We start from the raw sequence: 19,462 nt of genomic DNA, 5'->3' as shown, positions 1-19,462 counted from the left end.
CCCTGCCCAAAGTTTGTGGAAGGCTGGAGAGGGATGGCACGAGACAAATGGCTTGGTCATTGTCTTCGGTCCATCCCCTCCAGGGTCCCTAGGGTTGGCCGCTGTGGGCAGACAGGCTACTGGGCTAGATGGACCTTTGGTCTGACCCAGGACGGCCATTGTAAGCTCAGGGCTCAGTGTCGGGGGTCTCAGTGGACCCCCTTGATTTTCATGCACACCTGGTCCTGGGTGGCCAGGCTGGCAGCTCTCCTGCCCTAGACGGCCACTTTCCTGTGCTTAGTGCGGAGATCGTGGACGAGGTCCACGATGTCCGCACTAGCCCAGGAAGGTGCCCGCCTCTTGCGGTCCAGGGCAAGCTCCCGGGAGCCGCCAGCCTGGTCCCGGCAAGAGGGGGTGGGCTGGGGGGCATCGGGTGGGTGGCTCTGTGCCGTGCCAGGTGCAGGGTCTGCTAGCTGGGTGCTGGCAGGCTTGCACCTGGCACGGGCACCGTAGCCAGCCCGTGCCCCTTTAAGGGGTCCGGGGCCGGGAGGGGGGCATAGAGTTTCCCTGGTGTTGGCCAGAGTGGCCACCAGGGAAACCTGGGGAGGGCTAGCCTCCCACTAGTTCGAACTAAAGGGCTACACAGCCCTTAGTTCGAACTAGCTAGTTCGAACTAGGCGTTAGTCCTCGTAAAATGAGGTTTACCTAGTTCGAACTAAGCGCTCCGCTAGTTCGATTCAAATTCGAACTAGCGGAGCGCTAGTGTAGCGCATAGGAAAGTTAGTTCGAACTAACGTCCGTTAGTTCGAACTAACTTTGTAGTGTAGACATACCCCCCCTCTTTTACCACAAACACCTGCCCCAGCCCCGCACCCACACCCAAGCCCCCTCCCTCATCCAAACTCCCTCTCAAAGCCTTAGGTAGGAGGGGGGCAGGACTTCAACCCTTTCTGAGCACCATCAAAAATTATAAAACCTGAACCTGCAGCATTGAAGACAATGAACATTTTGCTATTGACTCTGTTGGGAGCAAGATGGAGCCTTAATACAGCAAAAAGCAGGACTATCCCAATGTATAAAGTCAGTTTTACTCACAAAGGTAACAGGAAACATGAGAAGACAGAAACTGATAGCTCTAGAACCTCTCAATGTTGCAAGAATTTGGGTGAATTAATTCTGGTTACTTTTGTGTTCCCTTCAGGTGCGTTAACGACTGTGCTTGTTACGACAAGAAACATTCCTTCTTCCCTGACTATTGTGGAAGCTATTATAAATCGGTATTTTTCTAGCAACTTCTGTAACTTTTACTGTTACCTTAGAGGTTAATTCATCTTCCCACCCTCAGATCTTTTGACTTGTGAGCTACGGGTGTTGCTCCTTACCTACAATTCTGTAATTTATTCCACAAAGAGATTTTCAACTGTTTGCAACAAGTTTCAGATTCTGGGAATCAGATAATCTAATGCTTATTTTAAAAAGACAAGAGTGGAAATCAATTGCTATTAAAATATAAATGAGAAGAGCCTGTTCTGACTGAAATCAATGGCAAAATTTCCATTGGCTTCCATGGGAGCAAGATAGGACCCTCAGAGCCTGATCCAAACACTTAAATGTATACAGGGCCTGCGTAATCCCATTGAAATCTCACACATACACACACAAACATGCATGTGCTGAAGTTTGCAGGCACCCCCAAATCTGTACTGTTTTATCTCAAAGTTTTGGTTTGTTTAATTTGTTGTATTTTAATCACCTCCCTACCCCCCAATTCTGCCATAAATAAAAGCTTCTAAGGGCAATTAGTAATCACTCCTATATTGTGGATTCCGAAATGTTTTCAGCACCTTCATGCTTTATTTGAGCTTGAAATTTAGCAGCAGGAACATCCCATCCAGGTTTTGGTCAGCAGAACTTGCTACCAAAATCCTTGAATACCAAGTTGACCCTCTGTTGTTTCATTGTCCCCCTCATCCTACTTTAATGGCTGGTTTTAAAAATGAAAGTATGCTGGTGTGTACCAATGCTGGCTGGGGGCAGGAGTCTAGATGCTGCTGGCAAAAGTTCATGGCCCAGTGTGAGGCATGGGCAGCCCATCCCTCCCTGTTCACCGCTCTTCCCCACAGGAGCCTAAACCACACCCAGCACCAGACAACTCCAGTGGGTCTGAGCCAGCACACACAGCCCCTGGAAGACACAGCTACAGTGCACCCAGGCTCCAACCCTGGGGCTTGGGGTAGCTGGGTAGTGCAGTCACTGCCCCCACCAGCTCCGGTGCTCAAGTGACTGGGCAACACAATCACCATGCCCCAGCCAGCTCCAGGGATCTGGCAGCTGTGCCCACCCCGGGGGTCCGGCAGTGGCCAGACAGTATAGTCACTGCCCCCACCAATCCTGGTGCTCAGATGGCTGGGCAGCATGGTCACTGTGCCCTAGCCAGCCCCAGGGTTCTGGCAGGCAAGCAATGCACTGGCCACACTCTAAGCACCAAGTTCTCCCCACACCATGCCAATCTGTTGCCTTGCCCCCCCCAATACTTCCCATTCCCCCACACTGACTCCTGTGCCCCCTCCTAACTCAAGCCCCTGCCCTGACTCCTGCACTCCTCACATCCCCAACTACCTGCCCTGAGCGCCCCAGCACTCCATCCCACACTTATAGGTACTACTGTCATATTGCATCCCTCCCAGTCCTCCCCTGAGCCCTCCCAAAGGAGGGGGATTGTGATAAGATAGTACCTGTAAGAAATGCAAGTTACTTTCACCCCAGTTGGTTCTACAGAGCATATTCTTGATGCCCTCTCTTGTCGTTACAGTTTCTTAGCTCTAGAAGTAGAGGTGAATACAGAGGATCCAGATTTCAGAACCCAGCGATAGGTTGTTAGGGTTGCAGGAGTTTTGTTTTCTTTTTCAATTAACCAAGGAAATTGCATACAAAACAGTATTAAAATAATGTTAGTAAGACAGCAAATGCAAGCATTCACAAGTTAAGAAATGCCTGAATTAAGTTGTCTATGCAACCTTAATTCAGCCCCCTTGTAAATATGCATTATGGTATAGTCTTAATTACACTTTTTTTTCCTACAAGGTCCATGCTTCATTCAGTGCACAAAAGGTACAATCTTAATTCTGGCATTCCTAATTTATGAGTGCTTGGTTTGCAACCCTAACACAACATTAACAATTTTTATCATATGAATCAACATGTTTATATATTTTTAAAAAACCAAGGATCATGTATCAAAGTGCAATTACCCCTGTTAAAAATAATACAATACAGTTCTCAGAGTAAGATTTTACAAAGGAATGAAGATGAAGTAATGCTTCTTTTCACAATGTACGATAGAATTGGAGGTACAAATTTCACAAGACTTTGATGGATTTTATCGATAGCTCATTAGGACCTTCTCCTCCACATCTTACTTATGTATGAGTGAGGGCTGCCAGACCATAGCAAGCTCAGTAGTGCTTACCTTTGCTAAACTGTGGTTCCAAGTTGGGGCTTTATCATTTAAAAATATATGACCTGTGTGTTAAAAAGCATTTCCGTGGGTATCGTTTGGATAAAAAATGGCAGCAGTGTGTCTGGGTACAATCTCAATCAATGCTTAAAAATAACAGAAAATGAGATACATTATCACATCAAAAGCTATGAATGGGACACACCCAGCACACTTAATTAGACTCATTAACATGGATCTTACAATTGACAATATATTTTGTTAGTCTCTAGGGTACCATAGGACTACTCGTTGTTTTTATCATATTGGTGTTAGCCTTGACGGCAAGAACCGCGGTGAGCAATGCTTGGAGTATAAGCTCAAATCATCTTTCACCATCACCTTGGATGATCTTTCTCTCTGGAGTCAGTGGATTCTTCCCTTACTGATATAACTGTTGGATAAAAAGAAGGCTTAAAAGAATGCACTGTTGGCTAATGAGATGATCTCCCCCACATATGTTTCACAGGAGCATAACAGGTGACCACACATATAACAGGTGACCACACCTGTAATCATTTCATTGCTGTAATGCCCAGTGTGCTCTGTGGCACAAGCTGCTAAAGGCCAAGCAACAGAGGAGCCCATGTGACCAGTATTTTTGCTCTATTACTGATTTAAAGAACTTGGTGTCAAAGTGACTTGTGTTGACTAGTCATGTTTTTCTAGGCATTTATTTAAGAAGTTTAAATTGAGCGAAGTGGCTTTTAGTGTTCAAGAAGATTAAGAACACTCTCTTTTGCTGAACAACTTAAAATCAGAACTTCTCTCCATGTGCTTTCCATGATTTTGCACAGCTTTCTACTTCTCTTAGCCCTGCAGAGCCAGCACCACTCTGAGGGGGTTCAAGTCTTTTTAGCACAGTCTATGTAACTGTTTACTAAATTTTAACTAGTTATACCTCAGGGTTTGAACATGTGTTACTTGCCACAGGATTTGGCCTGCAGAATTGTAACCACTGGAGATGTGGTGTACAAAATGAAAGAGCCCTCGGATTCCAGGTTGAATTTTCAGAATTGTCAGTTAAAAAAAGCCAAGAACATATTTTTGCATGAATTACTTGTACAGGCAGTCCCCGGGTTATGTACAAGATAGGGACTGTAGGTTTGTTCTTAAGTTGAATCTGTATGTAAGTCGGAACTGGCATCCAGATTCAGCCTCTGCTGAAACTGACCAGCGGCTGACTACAGGAAGCCCAAGGCAGCATTGCTCTGCCCCGGGCTTCCTGGAATCAGCCGCTGATCAGTTTCAACAGGCTGAATCTGGACGCCAGTTCCAACTTACATACAGATTCAACTTAAGAACCCCAGGCGTCCCCAAGTCAGCTGCTGCTGAAACTGATCAGCAGCTGATTCCAGGAAGCCCGGGGCAGAGCAACTCTGCCTCGGGCTTCCTGTAGTCAGCGCTGGTCAGTTTCAGCAGTGGCTGACTTGGGGACGCCTGGGGCAGAGCAGCTGGGGTGCTGCTGGGTTGCTCCAGTAGCGCCGCTCCTCTGCGCTACTGGACCAATCCACCAGCACCCCAGCTGCTCTGCCCCAGGCGTCCTGATTCAGCCGCTGCTGAAACTGACCAGCAGCGGCTGAATCAGGACGCCTGGGGCAGAGCAGCTGGGGTGCTGCCGGGTTGGTCCAGTAGCGCCGAGAGCGGCGCTGCGGGACCAACCGGCAGCGCCCCAGCTGCTCTACCACAGGCATCCGGAGAAAAGCCTGGACTGCTGGGGGGAGGGGGCGCGGCGCGTACTAGCTGCACCCCCCCCCCCCCCCAGCAGACCAGGGAGAAGCGGGCGGGGGACCGAGACGCACCGCGGTCCCGCCGCCTCGGTCCTCCCCGGCTTTGCTCCGCGTCTCCCTGGTCTGGGGAGACGTGGAGCAAAGCCGCAGAGCACGTGGGCAGCGGACAGCCCAGACGCGCCGCGGCTGTCCCGCTGCCGGCGTCCTCAGAAGCTTTGCTTCCCGTCTCCCTGGTCTGCTGGCCTCCAGCAGACCAGGGAGACAGGCAGCAAACCCCGTTCGTAACTGCGGATCCGACATAAGTCGGATCCGCGTAACTCGGGGACTGCCTATATATTAAAAATCTAGTTTCACATTTCCTGAAGATCCTCAATTGTTTCTTTAAGATGCCCAGATTTGCACAAAATGTATCTCAGAATTTTAATATTGCTATTTAAACAATTCCCCTTTTAGCCTGGTATTTCAATAGTTAAACACCAATTTTAGTAATAATCAATGCATGTATTCTATTACGCAGTATTTAAAACCAAATATATTAATCTACCATATATTTTAAAGAGTTTTTTTGTGGATTTGTTTGTGCAAAATAAAGTCATACTTCATGATTACCTACAGATACAAATTTTGTATAAATAATCCTTCCACTTATTAACTGAATGCACTACTTTTTACACTGGAACATGCTGAGTGAAATATTTAATTAATTGTTTTTGTTTTTCTTCTGAAACAAGTCATGACTATTATGCTAACAAAATTAAAATTGAGTCACCTCTTCAACTGTCATTTTAGTGCAAAGAAATTTTTTACTGTTACAATCACAAAATATTTCAAAGTAATTCAAATTAGTTGTGGAAAGACTAATGGAAACTTTACGAGTTTCAGATTCAAATGTACTATGCATCATAATTATTTAACAAAATGAATGATGTTTGAAGTTGAAATCCTACAAATTTAAACCTCCCTTTTGAAAGCACATTAATAAAAAATTCTATTACATTTTTTAAATTTATTGAAGATTCCTATGAATGTAATCTATGCAAAATGACTCTGCCCAGTCAACAACGGGCCTCACCTGCTAGTTACATATATTTAATTTGTGACTCTTATGAAAACACAATCTTGTTGAAAACACAATCTTATTTAAATGTTTCAAAAGCCATTTTACTGGAGTACTATGTCATTCTAGCACATTTACCCTGTGTTACTTGGGTCCTTCAGAGGGTTGGGGCGTAGGAGGAGGCAGGAGTCAGGGTTGGGGGTGAAAAGGGTCTCTGGGCAGAGTAGTGGGTGTGGAAGTGTAAAGGGAAGGGTGGGGAGCAAACCCCTCCCTTGCCAAGCCCCTCCTTTGCCCCAAGATTCATACCAGGGCTGCTTGCTCTTCCCCTTCCTCTTACGGTTAGGGAGCAAGAGCAAATTATACAGCTTGTCTGCCCCCTGCACTCCCCAACTAAAGTGAAGAATGCAGCAGACTGTGCACTTTCCCCTCACTCCCTGATGAAGTGGAACAGCCAGCAATGTCCCCTTATGAATTTAGTTGGAGAAGCTTCAGCCACCCCCCCCCCCCCATCTCCAAATGGTGCCATGGGTGGGGAGTGGGTGAGAGGCAACAACCTCTCTCAAACATATAGTAGATTTAAAAAAAACATGCTTAAAAGCCATATAGAAAATAATACTATGTAGGCTTCACTGGGAGCTCCAGAAAGAACTTCTTTACTTCCCTGTTCTTAATCTACTGTATATTTGAAAGAGTCTGTCTGCTGTTCAAAAACTCTTCCTAAATAGGAAGAGCTAGGACCACCAACTTTGGTATGCAGTTCCCTCTTATCATAACTTAAAGCAAGGTCAGGGTTTGGTTGTGTCAGGAAAATAGGATGTGCCTGGAGTAGGATTGCTTCTCAGAAAACTATACAGAAAAGAGACAGAATAACCAGGCAGGAGAAAGGGGCTGGCTGGGGGCACGCCCTGCTCCCCTCCCCCAGGACTGCCCCAGCCCTAAGCCTCTCACCCCCCAGCCACTCTTTAGAGAGGATGCGTGGGCTGAAGTCCCCCTCCCTCCTCCTGATTCTTATGGGAACATTGCGGGCTGTTGCTCTTCGACAGAGAGTGAGGGAAAAATGAACACTTTCCTGCATTCCTTACTCTGGCTGGGAAGTATGGGGATAGATGAACCTGGACTTGCCTCAGCCAGGGGACATGCAGCCTTCCCCAGCTGTACCTGCTGGAGCTGCAATGGACATGCAGAGGTGCTTCTCACCTGTTTCCAAGCTGCTGTGGTGAGAGAGGACTGGGGTAGTCCTCTCTCCCTGGTGCAGCCTGCATATTGAACTACTTATGCCCAGCTCCAGCCCAGAGCAATGATTCAAATGAAGCATGTACATTTTAATTTTATTTTTTTTAAAAAGCTTAATTAAGTTAAGGACCTGGACAATACTGGGTAAATCTTCTAGTCACTTATAATAAGGAAAGCTGGGTGAGGTAACATCTTTTATTGGACCAACTTCTGTTGGTCGGAAAGATAAGCTTTCAAGTCACACAGAGCTCTGAAGAAGTAGTAGGTCCAATAACATGCATTACCTCCTATACTGTATTACCTCCTACCTGAAATTAGCCTGCATATAAAATGATAAATCAGAGAAAGAGCTCTTCTTTTATTGTAATTCTTTAAAAATATAAGTGAAAAAATACAGCTGAAAAACCTACTGTACTTTTTCAAGGCAGTGTGTGTACCAGTTAGAGAAGGCAAAATCTTTCTCATCTTGGATTCTAGAAGGTTTAAATTACATAAAAGAAAAACTCTATGTTCTTTCTTATCTTTAAGAAGTAAAAAGGAAAAAAACTAGTTAGATTTTCTCCTGTTTTTTAGGGGATGACTCCTTTGGGAGTGTTTTACATGCAATTTAGCTATCTGTAAATTAATATTTTCTTAACTCATCACAGGAGTATGATCAACAGACCTCAAACTGCATTACTTTATATTTTATACAATTATCGCTTAACATCTTTATAACTCTTTGCCTTATAATTGTACCTCTTCAATGTTATTATAAAGCATGCAGATAGAGCATATTTCAATATGTATACTTCAAAGTTGTGTATCAGTTTCAACATTAATATATGTGCATACATATAAACATTAGTTCTAAATATCATGTAAATAATATTTGTTAAGTTTTGGTGGCCTTGCTTTTACCACAGGGCGAGGTGACAGAGATGGAGTGTAGTGATCATAATACGTGACATTTTACACTCTACTACTCTACAGTAATGACTGCTGAAAAGTTCAGGCAGGTCATACAGCATAAGGCAAATCACTCAGTGGGATATATTTCATTCATACCAACATTCCGTGTTCCCAGTAATATGAACTGCTTACACTTTCCCGTGACCAGTATGGTATTAACAATATTTTCTGTCAGGGCTGCCAAAAGAACTTTGTGGCTTCAGGGACATTTGAAATCCCATAAAATCTCATACAGAGCCTCTTTCTGAGATATTCTGAGATGAATTTGGGGCAAAAAGATGCAAAGTGCTCCTATTCTTTTTCTGCTGAAATATTCATGGCAATCATTGGCAGTTCTACAATGTACAACTGGACTCCAAGATTCCCACACTGTACCATGTGTATCACTGGTGGTGCATGAGTTTGATGTTTTTTCCAGTCACTGCATAATGAGTTTGTAAGAAGGTCAGCTATGAATCAGTCAGGTTGGGGAGCTGCTGGGTAAAATATATGGCGAGTGGACCAAATTCTGTTCTCACTCATAAAGCAGTAAATACAGAATGATGTTAATCCAGCATCACAGCAGTGTCACTGAGAGAGATCGGAGTCCAGGAAAATGATATTATCTTCCTTTTGCCAGTGAGCTGGAAGCAAATCACTGTCCTCCTATTGGAAGCCTCTTTGCCAGAGTTTGCAACTCTGGGAACATAACCTCTGTACTAACTGGAGCAACATATGCCATTGCTCCCCTTTGAGCTGGAGATCTACTTCTCCATTGCTGGGAGAGGATAGCACAAAGCACTAGAAGCATTTCCCCTACTTCCACTGGGCAGCATGCTTTAAAAAGCAGTCTTTTCCCTCCTCTCCCTGTCTTGATACACCTCCCTTATTCTGAGCCTCAAGGCATGTCTGCACTGCAACGTAAGCCCAGACCTAGCATAACAGGGTTTGTTAACTAGGGCTGGAGCCACTCCACTTATTTGTAACTCCAGGTTAGGTATTGTTAAACATTGGGTCCCAATCTGGGATTCAGTATCTATTGTGTATATTACATAACCCATATCCAACAACTCGTATCCCAGACTGCCTAGTGCCCTGCCAAAATGTGGTCTCTCTGGCCCTTTATACAGCACGCAGTATGGGTAAACTCAACTGTCCACCAAACTTGACTGTATTGAGGACAAAGACAGTCAGCCCATGATATTGTAGAATACTTTTGGCAGACTCCCAGGGCATGAGTCCAGGTGGGGCTGTGTCTACACTGCCGAATAATAGGGCTTGAAACCTGGGTTCCACTTTGACTGAGGCTCAGACCCTTAGAACTTAGAAGCAGTGTTCTCTATAAACAGCCCTTGTGCAGCCGCTCAGGAGAGATTTCAATGCCGCTCAGCTGATTAGCAGAGCACCTACAACTAGTTTTTTTGTCTCTACTAGTGGTGCCTAAGTGCACATAAAATGGACTTATGGATGGACGAAATCTGCACATGAATGGAAACAATTAGAGGGAACATTGCTTGGGAGTCCACATCCAAGCCCTGGATCAGTATTGTGTGTATACAGACGCGGGAGGTATGCTTGAGACAGAGTTTGAACCCTGGACTTACACTGCGGGGTAGACATAATATCCTTTGAGTACTGAGTGCACAAATTAACCTTGAAAGGACCACTGCAGGCTTCTAGGAAGGCAGAGCTAGCTGCAGAGCCACCACCATTCTGTCCACTCCTCCTCTGTTCATCTCTGCTCTCCTCTGCAGTTCATGGTGAATGAGAGCATAAGGTGAATGGGAGCATTAGTTAAAGCCTCCTGGCTTTTTCTTAGAAAATACTGGACTTTGATAAGGTCAGTTCCATTATTTGATGATCTGTTGGCAGCATCTGTGACTCTGGTTAATATTACTGTTCTTTGCAGAAGTTACCCAAGGTAAAATATAAGCCTGCTTTGCTTGTAGTCTGATAACACATTACACACATGGTTTGATCCTGAGCCTTACTTAGCCACAGCTCTCATTAACTTCTCTAGGTGTTCTGCCTAAGTAAGGAATTTAGAATCAGGCCCTAATATTGGTCTCAGTTAAAAAATAACGATGTACTGGACATGTAACTTCATTGACATCAATTTAAAAAGTGACACATGAGTTTTGTTGGAGAAGGACGGCTTTAAGTTTTGCCCTGATGCATTCATCTTCAGCTGTCCTGGGCCTCCCCAATTTACCACATTTGGGGATTCTCCAGCCAAGTAAGAGATCCTGAGAATTTTACAGGTGCTATGCACTACGCACAGACTCTGTGGTAGGCCTTTTTACTACTGGGGTTCTTGCAACAGTATCTATGCTAGCTCCTGGTGGCATTGTCTTGGAGTGACTCTGTGTCTATAGCAAAATTAAAGTTTAAAAACCTAATGACCAAACAGAAATATCTTTATAAGAAAAATACTGCTTGCCTTGGCTAGGTCAGATTTTTTTTTTAACATAGATAACCCAGAACTGCTGCTAAGATTTTGGTAATACATATGCTCTAAAGCAATGAATGTCAGACTATCTTAATGATATATTTATATACCATACATCATGAGGCCTGATTTTCAAAGGAGATCATTGTCCACAATTGGGGACAGCTGTTCAAAAGTGCTCAGCATGCAGTGAACTCTGACTGACATTTGTGGGCAGATTTTCAAAGAACTCAGTCACTGGTATGCTGAGCTCTTTGGACTATCAAGACCCTTATTTTGGTGCCTAAACCAGATGAGCTGCTTCTAAAAAATCTGGCCCCACCAATTTCAATAGCTCTTTCAAATTGTCATATTCCAAGGAATTTTGTTAAAAGGCAATTTGAGCAATCCTTTGTGTGTGTTCTGTCTAAATGATTAACATCTTCTACTTCAAAAAATAAATTAATCCCATGAATTAGATGTGTGCACCAAAACAAGACCATCTTGTAACAATCGAGAGAGTTTTGCAAGGTGAATTAGTGTCGCAACAGGTAGATCAGGCCAAAACTGCAGTGTCCTCGTGCTATTTCATTCATGAGCAGAGTGGCAATTACTATATGCCACCAGAAAGAGAAATCCAATAATACCAGTGTTATATTTTCTCCTTTCTGGCTGTCCTGTGACTCCACACAAGGTTTCCACAATGTATCACTTTGTATTGTGACCACACATTTTGAGGGAAGGAAATTCCCCTCCCTTTTCAAGAAGCACACACCAGCTCTGCAACACCGAGGCACAAGAAACCCAGTGCCAAGAATCCAGTCTTAGTACAGTACCAGGGGGTCAAAGCTTGCATCTCTCATATGGCAGTGAGGACACTATCACCAGATTACTAGGGTTTCCGTATCAGTTACCTCTAGGGTTTCTGTGATCAGCTTCACGAGGGTTAACACAGTTTCTTCTAGGAAGAACTACACACAGCCATAAATTATCTGAAAGCCAATTCCAAGCTGGACATTAAAAATAACTTGAAATTGATTTAACCTTGGCTTCACCTACAGGCAAATGTGATATTGTAAGGACCCTGATCAAGCCAGTTAAGGGCAGAAAAGAGAGAAGACTGACAGCACAGCTTTTTTCTACTCAGAAGCTTCCACAAAGAAAGTTCCAGCCAAGAGCTGCATGTGGTAAGTAGGCATAGGGAATTTATAGCTTCCCGGGCTCCCTGCCATCCCCTTAATTGTATATGTCCTGAATTCTACTTTACCATAAACTGCATGAGTTGCCCTCTAACGACCCCTTGTGGATCATTAATATATTAAATAACTGCATTATGTTAAACCTGCACCAGAAGTGGGCAGTAATTTTGGATGGGGCCCACTCCAAGATTTTGGTAAGTGGTCAAGGGCCACACTTTCCCATGATCTTAATGGTGAAGATGTGGTGTCTGAGATGGAGGTTGGGGTAGGGACTGGGGTGCAGAAGAGGGCGTGGGGTTTGGGTGAAGGAGGGGATTGTGACCTGGGGCAGAGGAATAGGGTACATACGGGGTTGCAGAGTCTGGGAGCGGGTTTGGGTACAGAAGCGGGAGTGCAGAGGTTTTGAGTTGTGACAGGAGCCGGGGGGTATGGGTGCAAGAATGTGGGGCAGAGAGTCAAGGTGCCAGGTAACAGGCTGTGGCTGGGAGGCACTTACTAGGTGGCTCCCACCCAGCAACCCAGCAGGACTTTCAGGCAAGCTCTCTGACTGCTGTGCCCCTGCACACCCACTCAGAGCAGCCGGCAGCAGGAGCCACGTACATCTCTGCATGGTGCGTGGCCCAGGGTGTGAAAACAGGCTCTTTTCTGGCCAGGCCTCGTGCGCATAGCCTTCCTAGCCCAAGTTTACCTTCCCCTCAAACCAAAAATCCTGCACTATGTGACTTAAAATCAGTAAAAACCAGGAGTAAGACACCAGGCAGGTACGGGTCATACAAAGTTTGCACCACTCAAGGGCCATCTCACCCCCTCCCATTCCCCCTCAGCCTGTCACTAGGCAGACTGAATCTGTCAAGCCTATCACAACTAGGCGCGGGAAAGCTCTTGCTCTCCCTATAAAACAGCTACCCCTCCTGCATGCAGTTGAGGGTTCCCGAAAACTTGGAAGGCAGAACACGAGCCAGGTTCTGAGGGCTGATCACCCGAGGACCCCCTCCCGCTCACCGAATCTACCGAATCTTTTGCAGAGCATAACGAATAACGAATATGCGGTTGTCTCTGTTGTCCCTTGTATGTCTGATAAGTGTGAGTATTGCTGTGTAAAGTTAGTTAAAAGTTTGATAAATAATAGTGTTAAGAGTAAGTTAGTTAGAAGTTTGTTAAATAGTATAGTTAGGAGTTTAAATAGATGTTAAACCTCCTGAGTGAAATTAATGTAAATATAACTGATAAAAATCCCTGAGGTATTATTGATAATTACTTAGACTTAGAGAAACCCCAGGGCATTTTCCTCTATTGTATTGCAGTTTGTTTGTTGTTACTGTTAATAGTTATCTGGCGCCCACGCATGTAAAAAGCTGATAAATAAAAAGTTATAGTTAAAAGCATTTTAATAAAAGTTAAAAGATATTCAACACAAGGCTGCCTGTTTCTGCACCTCTCTGGGGCTGGCCACATTCTCGAACCTTCCATTTTACCTCAACACAGGGGAGTGTGAGAAATTCTTCATGCAATGCTTGCAAGATTGTGCTGGGGGTGGGGACAGCACATGAAGCCCTGCCCCCCCCCCCCCCCCCCCAGGGCATGGTGCGCAGAGAGCACGTGACTCTCACAGCCGGCCGCTTTAAGTGGCGTGAGGAGGCACAGCAGTCTGGGAGTCTGCTGCGGGCTCCCACTGGGCCGTGGGACAGTGGCAGGCTAGATCCGGTGGATTGGCTGGATCCAGCCCATGGGCAGTATTTTGCCCACCTCTGGCCTAGGCTATTTGAACTGCTCTACTGGCAGCATTTTCACCTCTGGGCCAGTAGGATTTGGGTTCAATTCCCACCAAGGCTCTAACACAGGAGAGCAAGCGGAAGGGACAGCTTCGCTGCTGGACACAGACAGAGCACTTCAAATACCTATTAGTTCAAGCACTATTTGTTCCACCCTGGAAGTTAATTTTACATGGTGCTTTCTGCAAAGACCAGTGGTTTTATTTGTGATAAAACAGTGAGTGGTTCACCAGAGCATAAATCTTAACACACTTCGGAGCATGATGCAAATGATAATTCAGCTTTTCTTTCAGTTTTTTTCTATCCTAATTATATGTAAATAATGTAACTAAATCTGCAAGCCTCCAGGGGCAACAGCCACAAGCTCTCTACAGGTCACAGAAATGAGCAAGAAAAACTAAAATCATCCTGTCAAGTAGAAATGAGGAAAACAGAAAGAGCCCAGCACTGGAGTAGAGAATGAATGGACAGTGAATAAACTACTTAGACAGTGTCAATAAAGCAGGTTCTAATGTCCAAGGTTGAATATAAACGAGACAAGCTCTTGTCACCTAATCCCACTCCAGCTGAAGTTAGTGAGAATCTGCAGTGGTGTCAACAGGCATTGGATCAGGTGGGCCCATAATCACACTGTCACATACCCATGAAATTTAGCACTCTGCCTCTTCCAAGAAGGGTGCAAATATTAACTAACCCTTGCCCTACCTCTAGTGATAAGCTAATATAATGTAAGCAGGATCTGAAGGAATGTGTCTTTACAACTAGCTGGCAGTGGGGAGGGACCCTGGGTGTGCCTCTATATATACAGTTTGCTCCTGCTTTGTTTAGGTTTGATAAATACTCCATTGATGGAATGGTGTTTTGCTCATTTTAATCAACTCAGAGTTGACTGGTGCTGGGTCACAAATTGTGTTAATACGAAATGCAGGAAATGTGAAACATGATCACCAATCCTTGCAATTATTGTGGGAATACAGAAAAGACAAATGGTGTTTAACCCAGTTCAAAAGGAGAGAGACACTGTTCATGTAAAGGCCCTCAGATGGACAGGAGCTGAAATCACTGGGGTTTTTCCACAATGCCAAATCCACCACAGGCAGGTGGGAGCAGTGAGTGGGCGGCCAGCGGGGTGGCTGGCAGAGAGATGTGATGAGTGGCCAGCAGAGCAGTGGCACCACAATTAGTGGCCAGGAGAGCCGTGGGGAGGTGTAATGAGTGATCAGCAAGGCAGTGGCAGAGAGGTGAGACAAATGGTCAGCAGGGCGGCAGTAGAGAGCAGTCAGCGAGATCAGCGGAGTGAATAAGATGCCTCTTTTCCACCCCTGCTCAGGGTGGAAGGTGAATTCTGTGGATACCCCTCTGAACTCTGGGTCTGCCCTGACCAAGGCAGTAACTGTGAGTGGGCTGCAGAGAAGGGTTGGGCATGTGAAGGGGACATTTACATTGCTGGACTTAAGAGCCTGAGAGGAAAAGAAAACTGCCCACAATACTTGGGGTAGGACTGTTACATATGGTTTTGGTTATGAACTTGGTCTGTGGTGTTTTCACAAATTAATGCCACGTTACTTCCCCCCCTTTTATTAAAGGTTTCTTTTCTGCACTCAGACGCTGGGCTTGCCTCCTAGAGGCACCGTGGGGTGTTGTGTGAATGTCCCAGGTTGCTGAGGGGGTTCGAGCCAGTTCTGTATTGGATGGATGGAGAGAAACCCCTAGATAGTGAACCTGGCCCAGGCTACTGCTGGCTCCCCCAGCAGAACCATTACAGTAACAAGGCTCATGAGCAGAGAGGAAACTAAAGGCTCAGTTCTGCTTCTATTACAATCCACAGCTAAACTCAAGGGGAGCAGGACTGTGCCTAAGGATATGTCTACGCTGCAATAAAAGTCCTACTGCATGGCTGTTCCTGGGGCTCCAGCCGGGAGGCTATAAAATTGCAGGGCAGCTGTTCAGGCTTGGACTGGATGGAGCTCAGGCTCTGGGACTCTGCAATGGGAGATGGGGTTATGGAGTTGTGGGTCTGATGCTCTGGAACTGCTTGGAGAGGCCTATCAGGACTCTGGGGGAATGAGTATGTCGTGAGTGTGTCTCCGCTCTCTCGTCAGTGCAGGAAGCTCATGCAGCTTTGACCTTCCTGGGCCTGACCCCACACCCTCGTGCTTCCCGCAGTGAGTTTGCCTGGATGGATCTCCTGGCAAGTCTCCAGTAGTGAGTCTCAGCCAGCATGCAGAATACAGGGGTTTATTAGTCGACCGGGACAGAGTGAAACAGCCTCTTGTCACTATAGAAAACAAGAATATGCAGTAAAATCCATCTTGGGAGGAAGAGAAGGCTCTGTCCCTCCCCCGTGCCCCACGCCAGCCAAGACTGACTCTCTTCCAGCTGCCTGGCCCCAGCCACGCTCACTGCTCCTCCTCCAGCCTGTGTCCTGCTTCCTGGGTAAAAGGTGTCCCCTGGCTGCATCCCCCTCCCGGGGCTCAGGTTACCAAGGGCATCAGCTAGCCATTGCTTACAGGCAGGCTGCTGGCAGCCTCACATGTTCTGAGGGCCTCAGCAATGTTACACACCCAATTCCCATCACCATGTAGGCACTGGGGAAATCTCCAGGGAAACTGATGTGCACACAGCATTAGTGTAGGACAGTAAGAGACTCACATGCACCATAGCAAGGTGAATAAAACCCCACTTTGTCACAGATGGCCTCAAAGCTCAGATTCCAGCTGGAGCGTAAGTGTCTCCATTGCAATTTTTAGCCCCACGGCCTCAGCACCATCAACTGACCCAGGCTCTGAGACTTGGTGCCAGCAGGACTGGCTTTAACATGAGGCGAACTGAAGTGGCTGCCTCAGGTGCCAGACTGTGGGGGGGAGGAGGGCGCCACTAGGACCCAGAGAATTCAGACCTTTCAAAGTTTTGGCCCAAGCGAGGGGGCATTGGGGCGTCATTTGAGCTCCCCACCTCAGGTGCCAAAATGTTGTGGGCTGGCCCTAGGTGCCAGACATTTTTTATCGCAATGTACACATACCTCAAGAGACCAATGGGCTAGGGATCCTATTTCCAAAAATGCTCACTCTTTTGGAAGTACCCATTTCTGAGCTGCCCAGCTTGAGACACGTAAGTGTTCTTGGATGGAGAGCGAGGCAAAAATCCATTTTTCGCTTTCTTCCTCATAGGAAAAAAATGTAAAACAGGTAGGTATGTGAGTTATTCTACATTGTTCTACATGCAAGAGAGTTTGGGGTGAACTTGAGAATATACTGGAAAAACTTAAATAACAATGAATAGTCCAGCAGCACCTTAAAGACTAACAAAACATGTAGATAGTATCGTGAGCTTTCGTGGGCACAACCCACTTCCTCATGATACCAGCTACATGTTTTGTTAGTCGTTAGGTGCTGCTAGACTATGGGTTGTTTTTTAAGTTTTTCCAGTTACAGACTAACTCGGCTACCCCTCTGAAACTTGAGAATATACTGTCTTTAAACTCAGGAGTCCTTATATATAATTCTATTTTAGCATTCTTCCTGTTAATATTTCTTCTGTATTATAGTGTTCCTTGACCTGAGCAGGAAGCCAATATTCAGGGGCTTGCCAGGCTGTTTCCTTCAAGAGAAGAAACTACTGATATGAGTTAAGTATTTCTTTGGTGCGATCCTGTTTATTTACAAAGAATATACACAAAGTCCAATTTCCCCAGACACAGTACAACATAGTAGAAAGAAACAATATCAAACACACAGTTCTATACCTGCCTCTCCAGTGCAGCCTGTGCCCCAAGAAGTCGCCCCCTCTCTGCACTCTCTCAGGTCCAACCTCAAAAGTGCTTCCCTCACTCTCCGATGGCTTTTTGCTTCTAACAGGCACACAGTTGCCAAACAGTTCCGATCCCTGGTTTGCAAGCAGGCCTCAGACCACATGGCTTCTGCTTTGCTATGTGCCTGATTACCTGGAACCCTTCTCCTGGCTGCCTTTTCCAAAATGACGTGTACACCAGATACTGCTTCATTTCGCATTTTAGAGTGAAAAACCATTAGCAACCGAGACCAGTTTTTGCAATAGAAAGTGAGTTTTACGAGGATAAAGAGGGCCTCAAACTGCTTCCCACGCAGCAGCTGGGATCATGGAAGATGTCATTAGCTCAATCTTATGCTTTAACCACCAATGATTCTCTATCTACAGTCTCTGGGATTTCCTGAGAATCAGACAGTAAACTCAAAATGTCTCATGCACTGAGCTGTTATTTACCAGTATTCCCAACAAAAATAGACGAGACTGTAGACTTAGGTTTTTGTCTATCAGTCCAGGGTAACCAGAATGGGAGCTACCTCAGATAGCTTATCTAAGGCTATGTCTACACTGCAGCGGAGGCATCCTGAAATAGCTATTCCTCATCTTCACAGCAAGCACATTATTTCAAAATATAACGGGCTCACTATTCTGATGCCTCTGTAAACCTCATTCCACGAGGAGTAAGGGACATTTTGGAATAGCAATTTATTTTGAAATAAGTACTGTGTAGACAGCACCAAATTTCGAAATAAGCTATTTTGAAATTGACTTGAAATAAACTACGCAATATGTTTCGTAGCTTACTACGCGTAGCTTATTTTGAGCTATGGGTGCAGTGTAGACATACCCTGAGGCTACATCTACATTGCAGGCTTTTTGCGCAAGAACAGCCATTCTTGTGCAAAAACTTGTGGAGTGTCTACACTGCACGTGTGTAACCCTTCTGCCAGGCCGAGTAAATAGCAGCAGCAAGGGCCGGGTTCAGTATCTAGGGGTCTCCTCCCAACGGGTTCAGTATCTAGGGGTCTCCTCCCAATACAACACCGGCTCGAGCCCCCACCCAGTGACCTGGGAAATCTTACATACACCTCTGGGTGCCTCAAAAGAGGCATTTCTTCCCCTCTCGCAAGCACAGAGCCTCAGTATAGTAGCAAACCTTTAATAACATGAGGTAACCGACATCTGCATTAAATTGGGGAAACACCACAACTCGGATTTACCCACCAAACAATGAGCAAAGGCCCTCCCCCCAGCCACAAATCTCCCCAACTCCCCCCAGCCACAAATCTCCCCAACGTCCCAAAAGTCCAACACCCCAAAAATCTCAGCCCTGGGTCAGTGCCGTCCCAGGGTTCAAAAGTCCACCTGGCAGGGTTTCACCATCCCAACCTGGAGGGGTGGGGATCGATGCACCTTACGTGGCCCGGCGGTGGCTCCGCCTCTCCATGCCGCCGCCGTCAACGCAAGTCACTCCGCCACACTCCAGTTGTCGTCAGGTGAGCCGCCTCCACTGTCTGGCTCCGCAAAGCCGCCAACCGTCTCGGTCCATGCTCCGGGCTGCCAGCTGGTTGCTCCTGCTGTTGCTCCGCCGGCTGCCGCTCCTACCAGCCGCAGGCCACCCCCGTCAGCGGCTTCGCTGTCTGCCCTCAGGTTGCCCCACCAGCTGCATCTACTGTCCGCCTGCGCTTGCTGGTTGCCCCTTGCAAACTGCTCTGCTAGCAGCACAGCGCCAGGCTCCCCTCAGCAACAGTGATTTCAGCTCTCATCCGCAGCACAGCACACAGTGATTTCAGCTCATAACAGAGGAACCTTAGCACTGGCCCACAGCAAAGTTAGCTCCACAGTTCACAAC

Source organism: Pelodiscus sinensis, chromosome 14 (assembly GCF_052426305.1).
Source record: "Pelodiscus sinensis isolate ZL-2025 chromosome 14, ASM5242630v1, whole genome shotgun sequence".
Classification (NCBI taxonomy): domain Eukaryota; kingdom Metazoa; phylum Chordata; order Testudines; family Trionychidae; genus Pelodiscus; species Pelodiscus sinensis.
The sequence above is the reverse complement of the archived record's forward strand: the minus strand, read 5'-3'. Positions refer to the sequence as shown.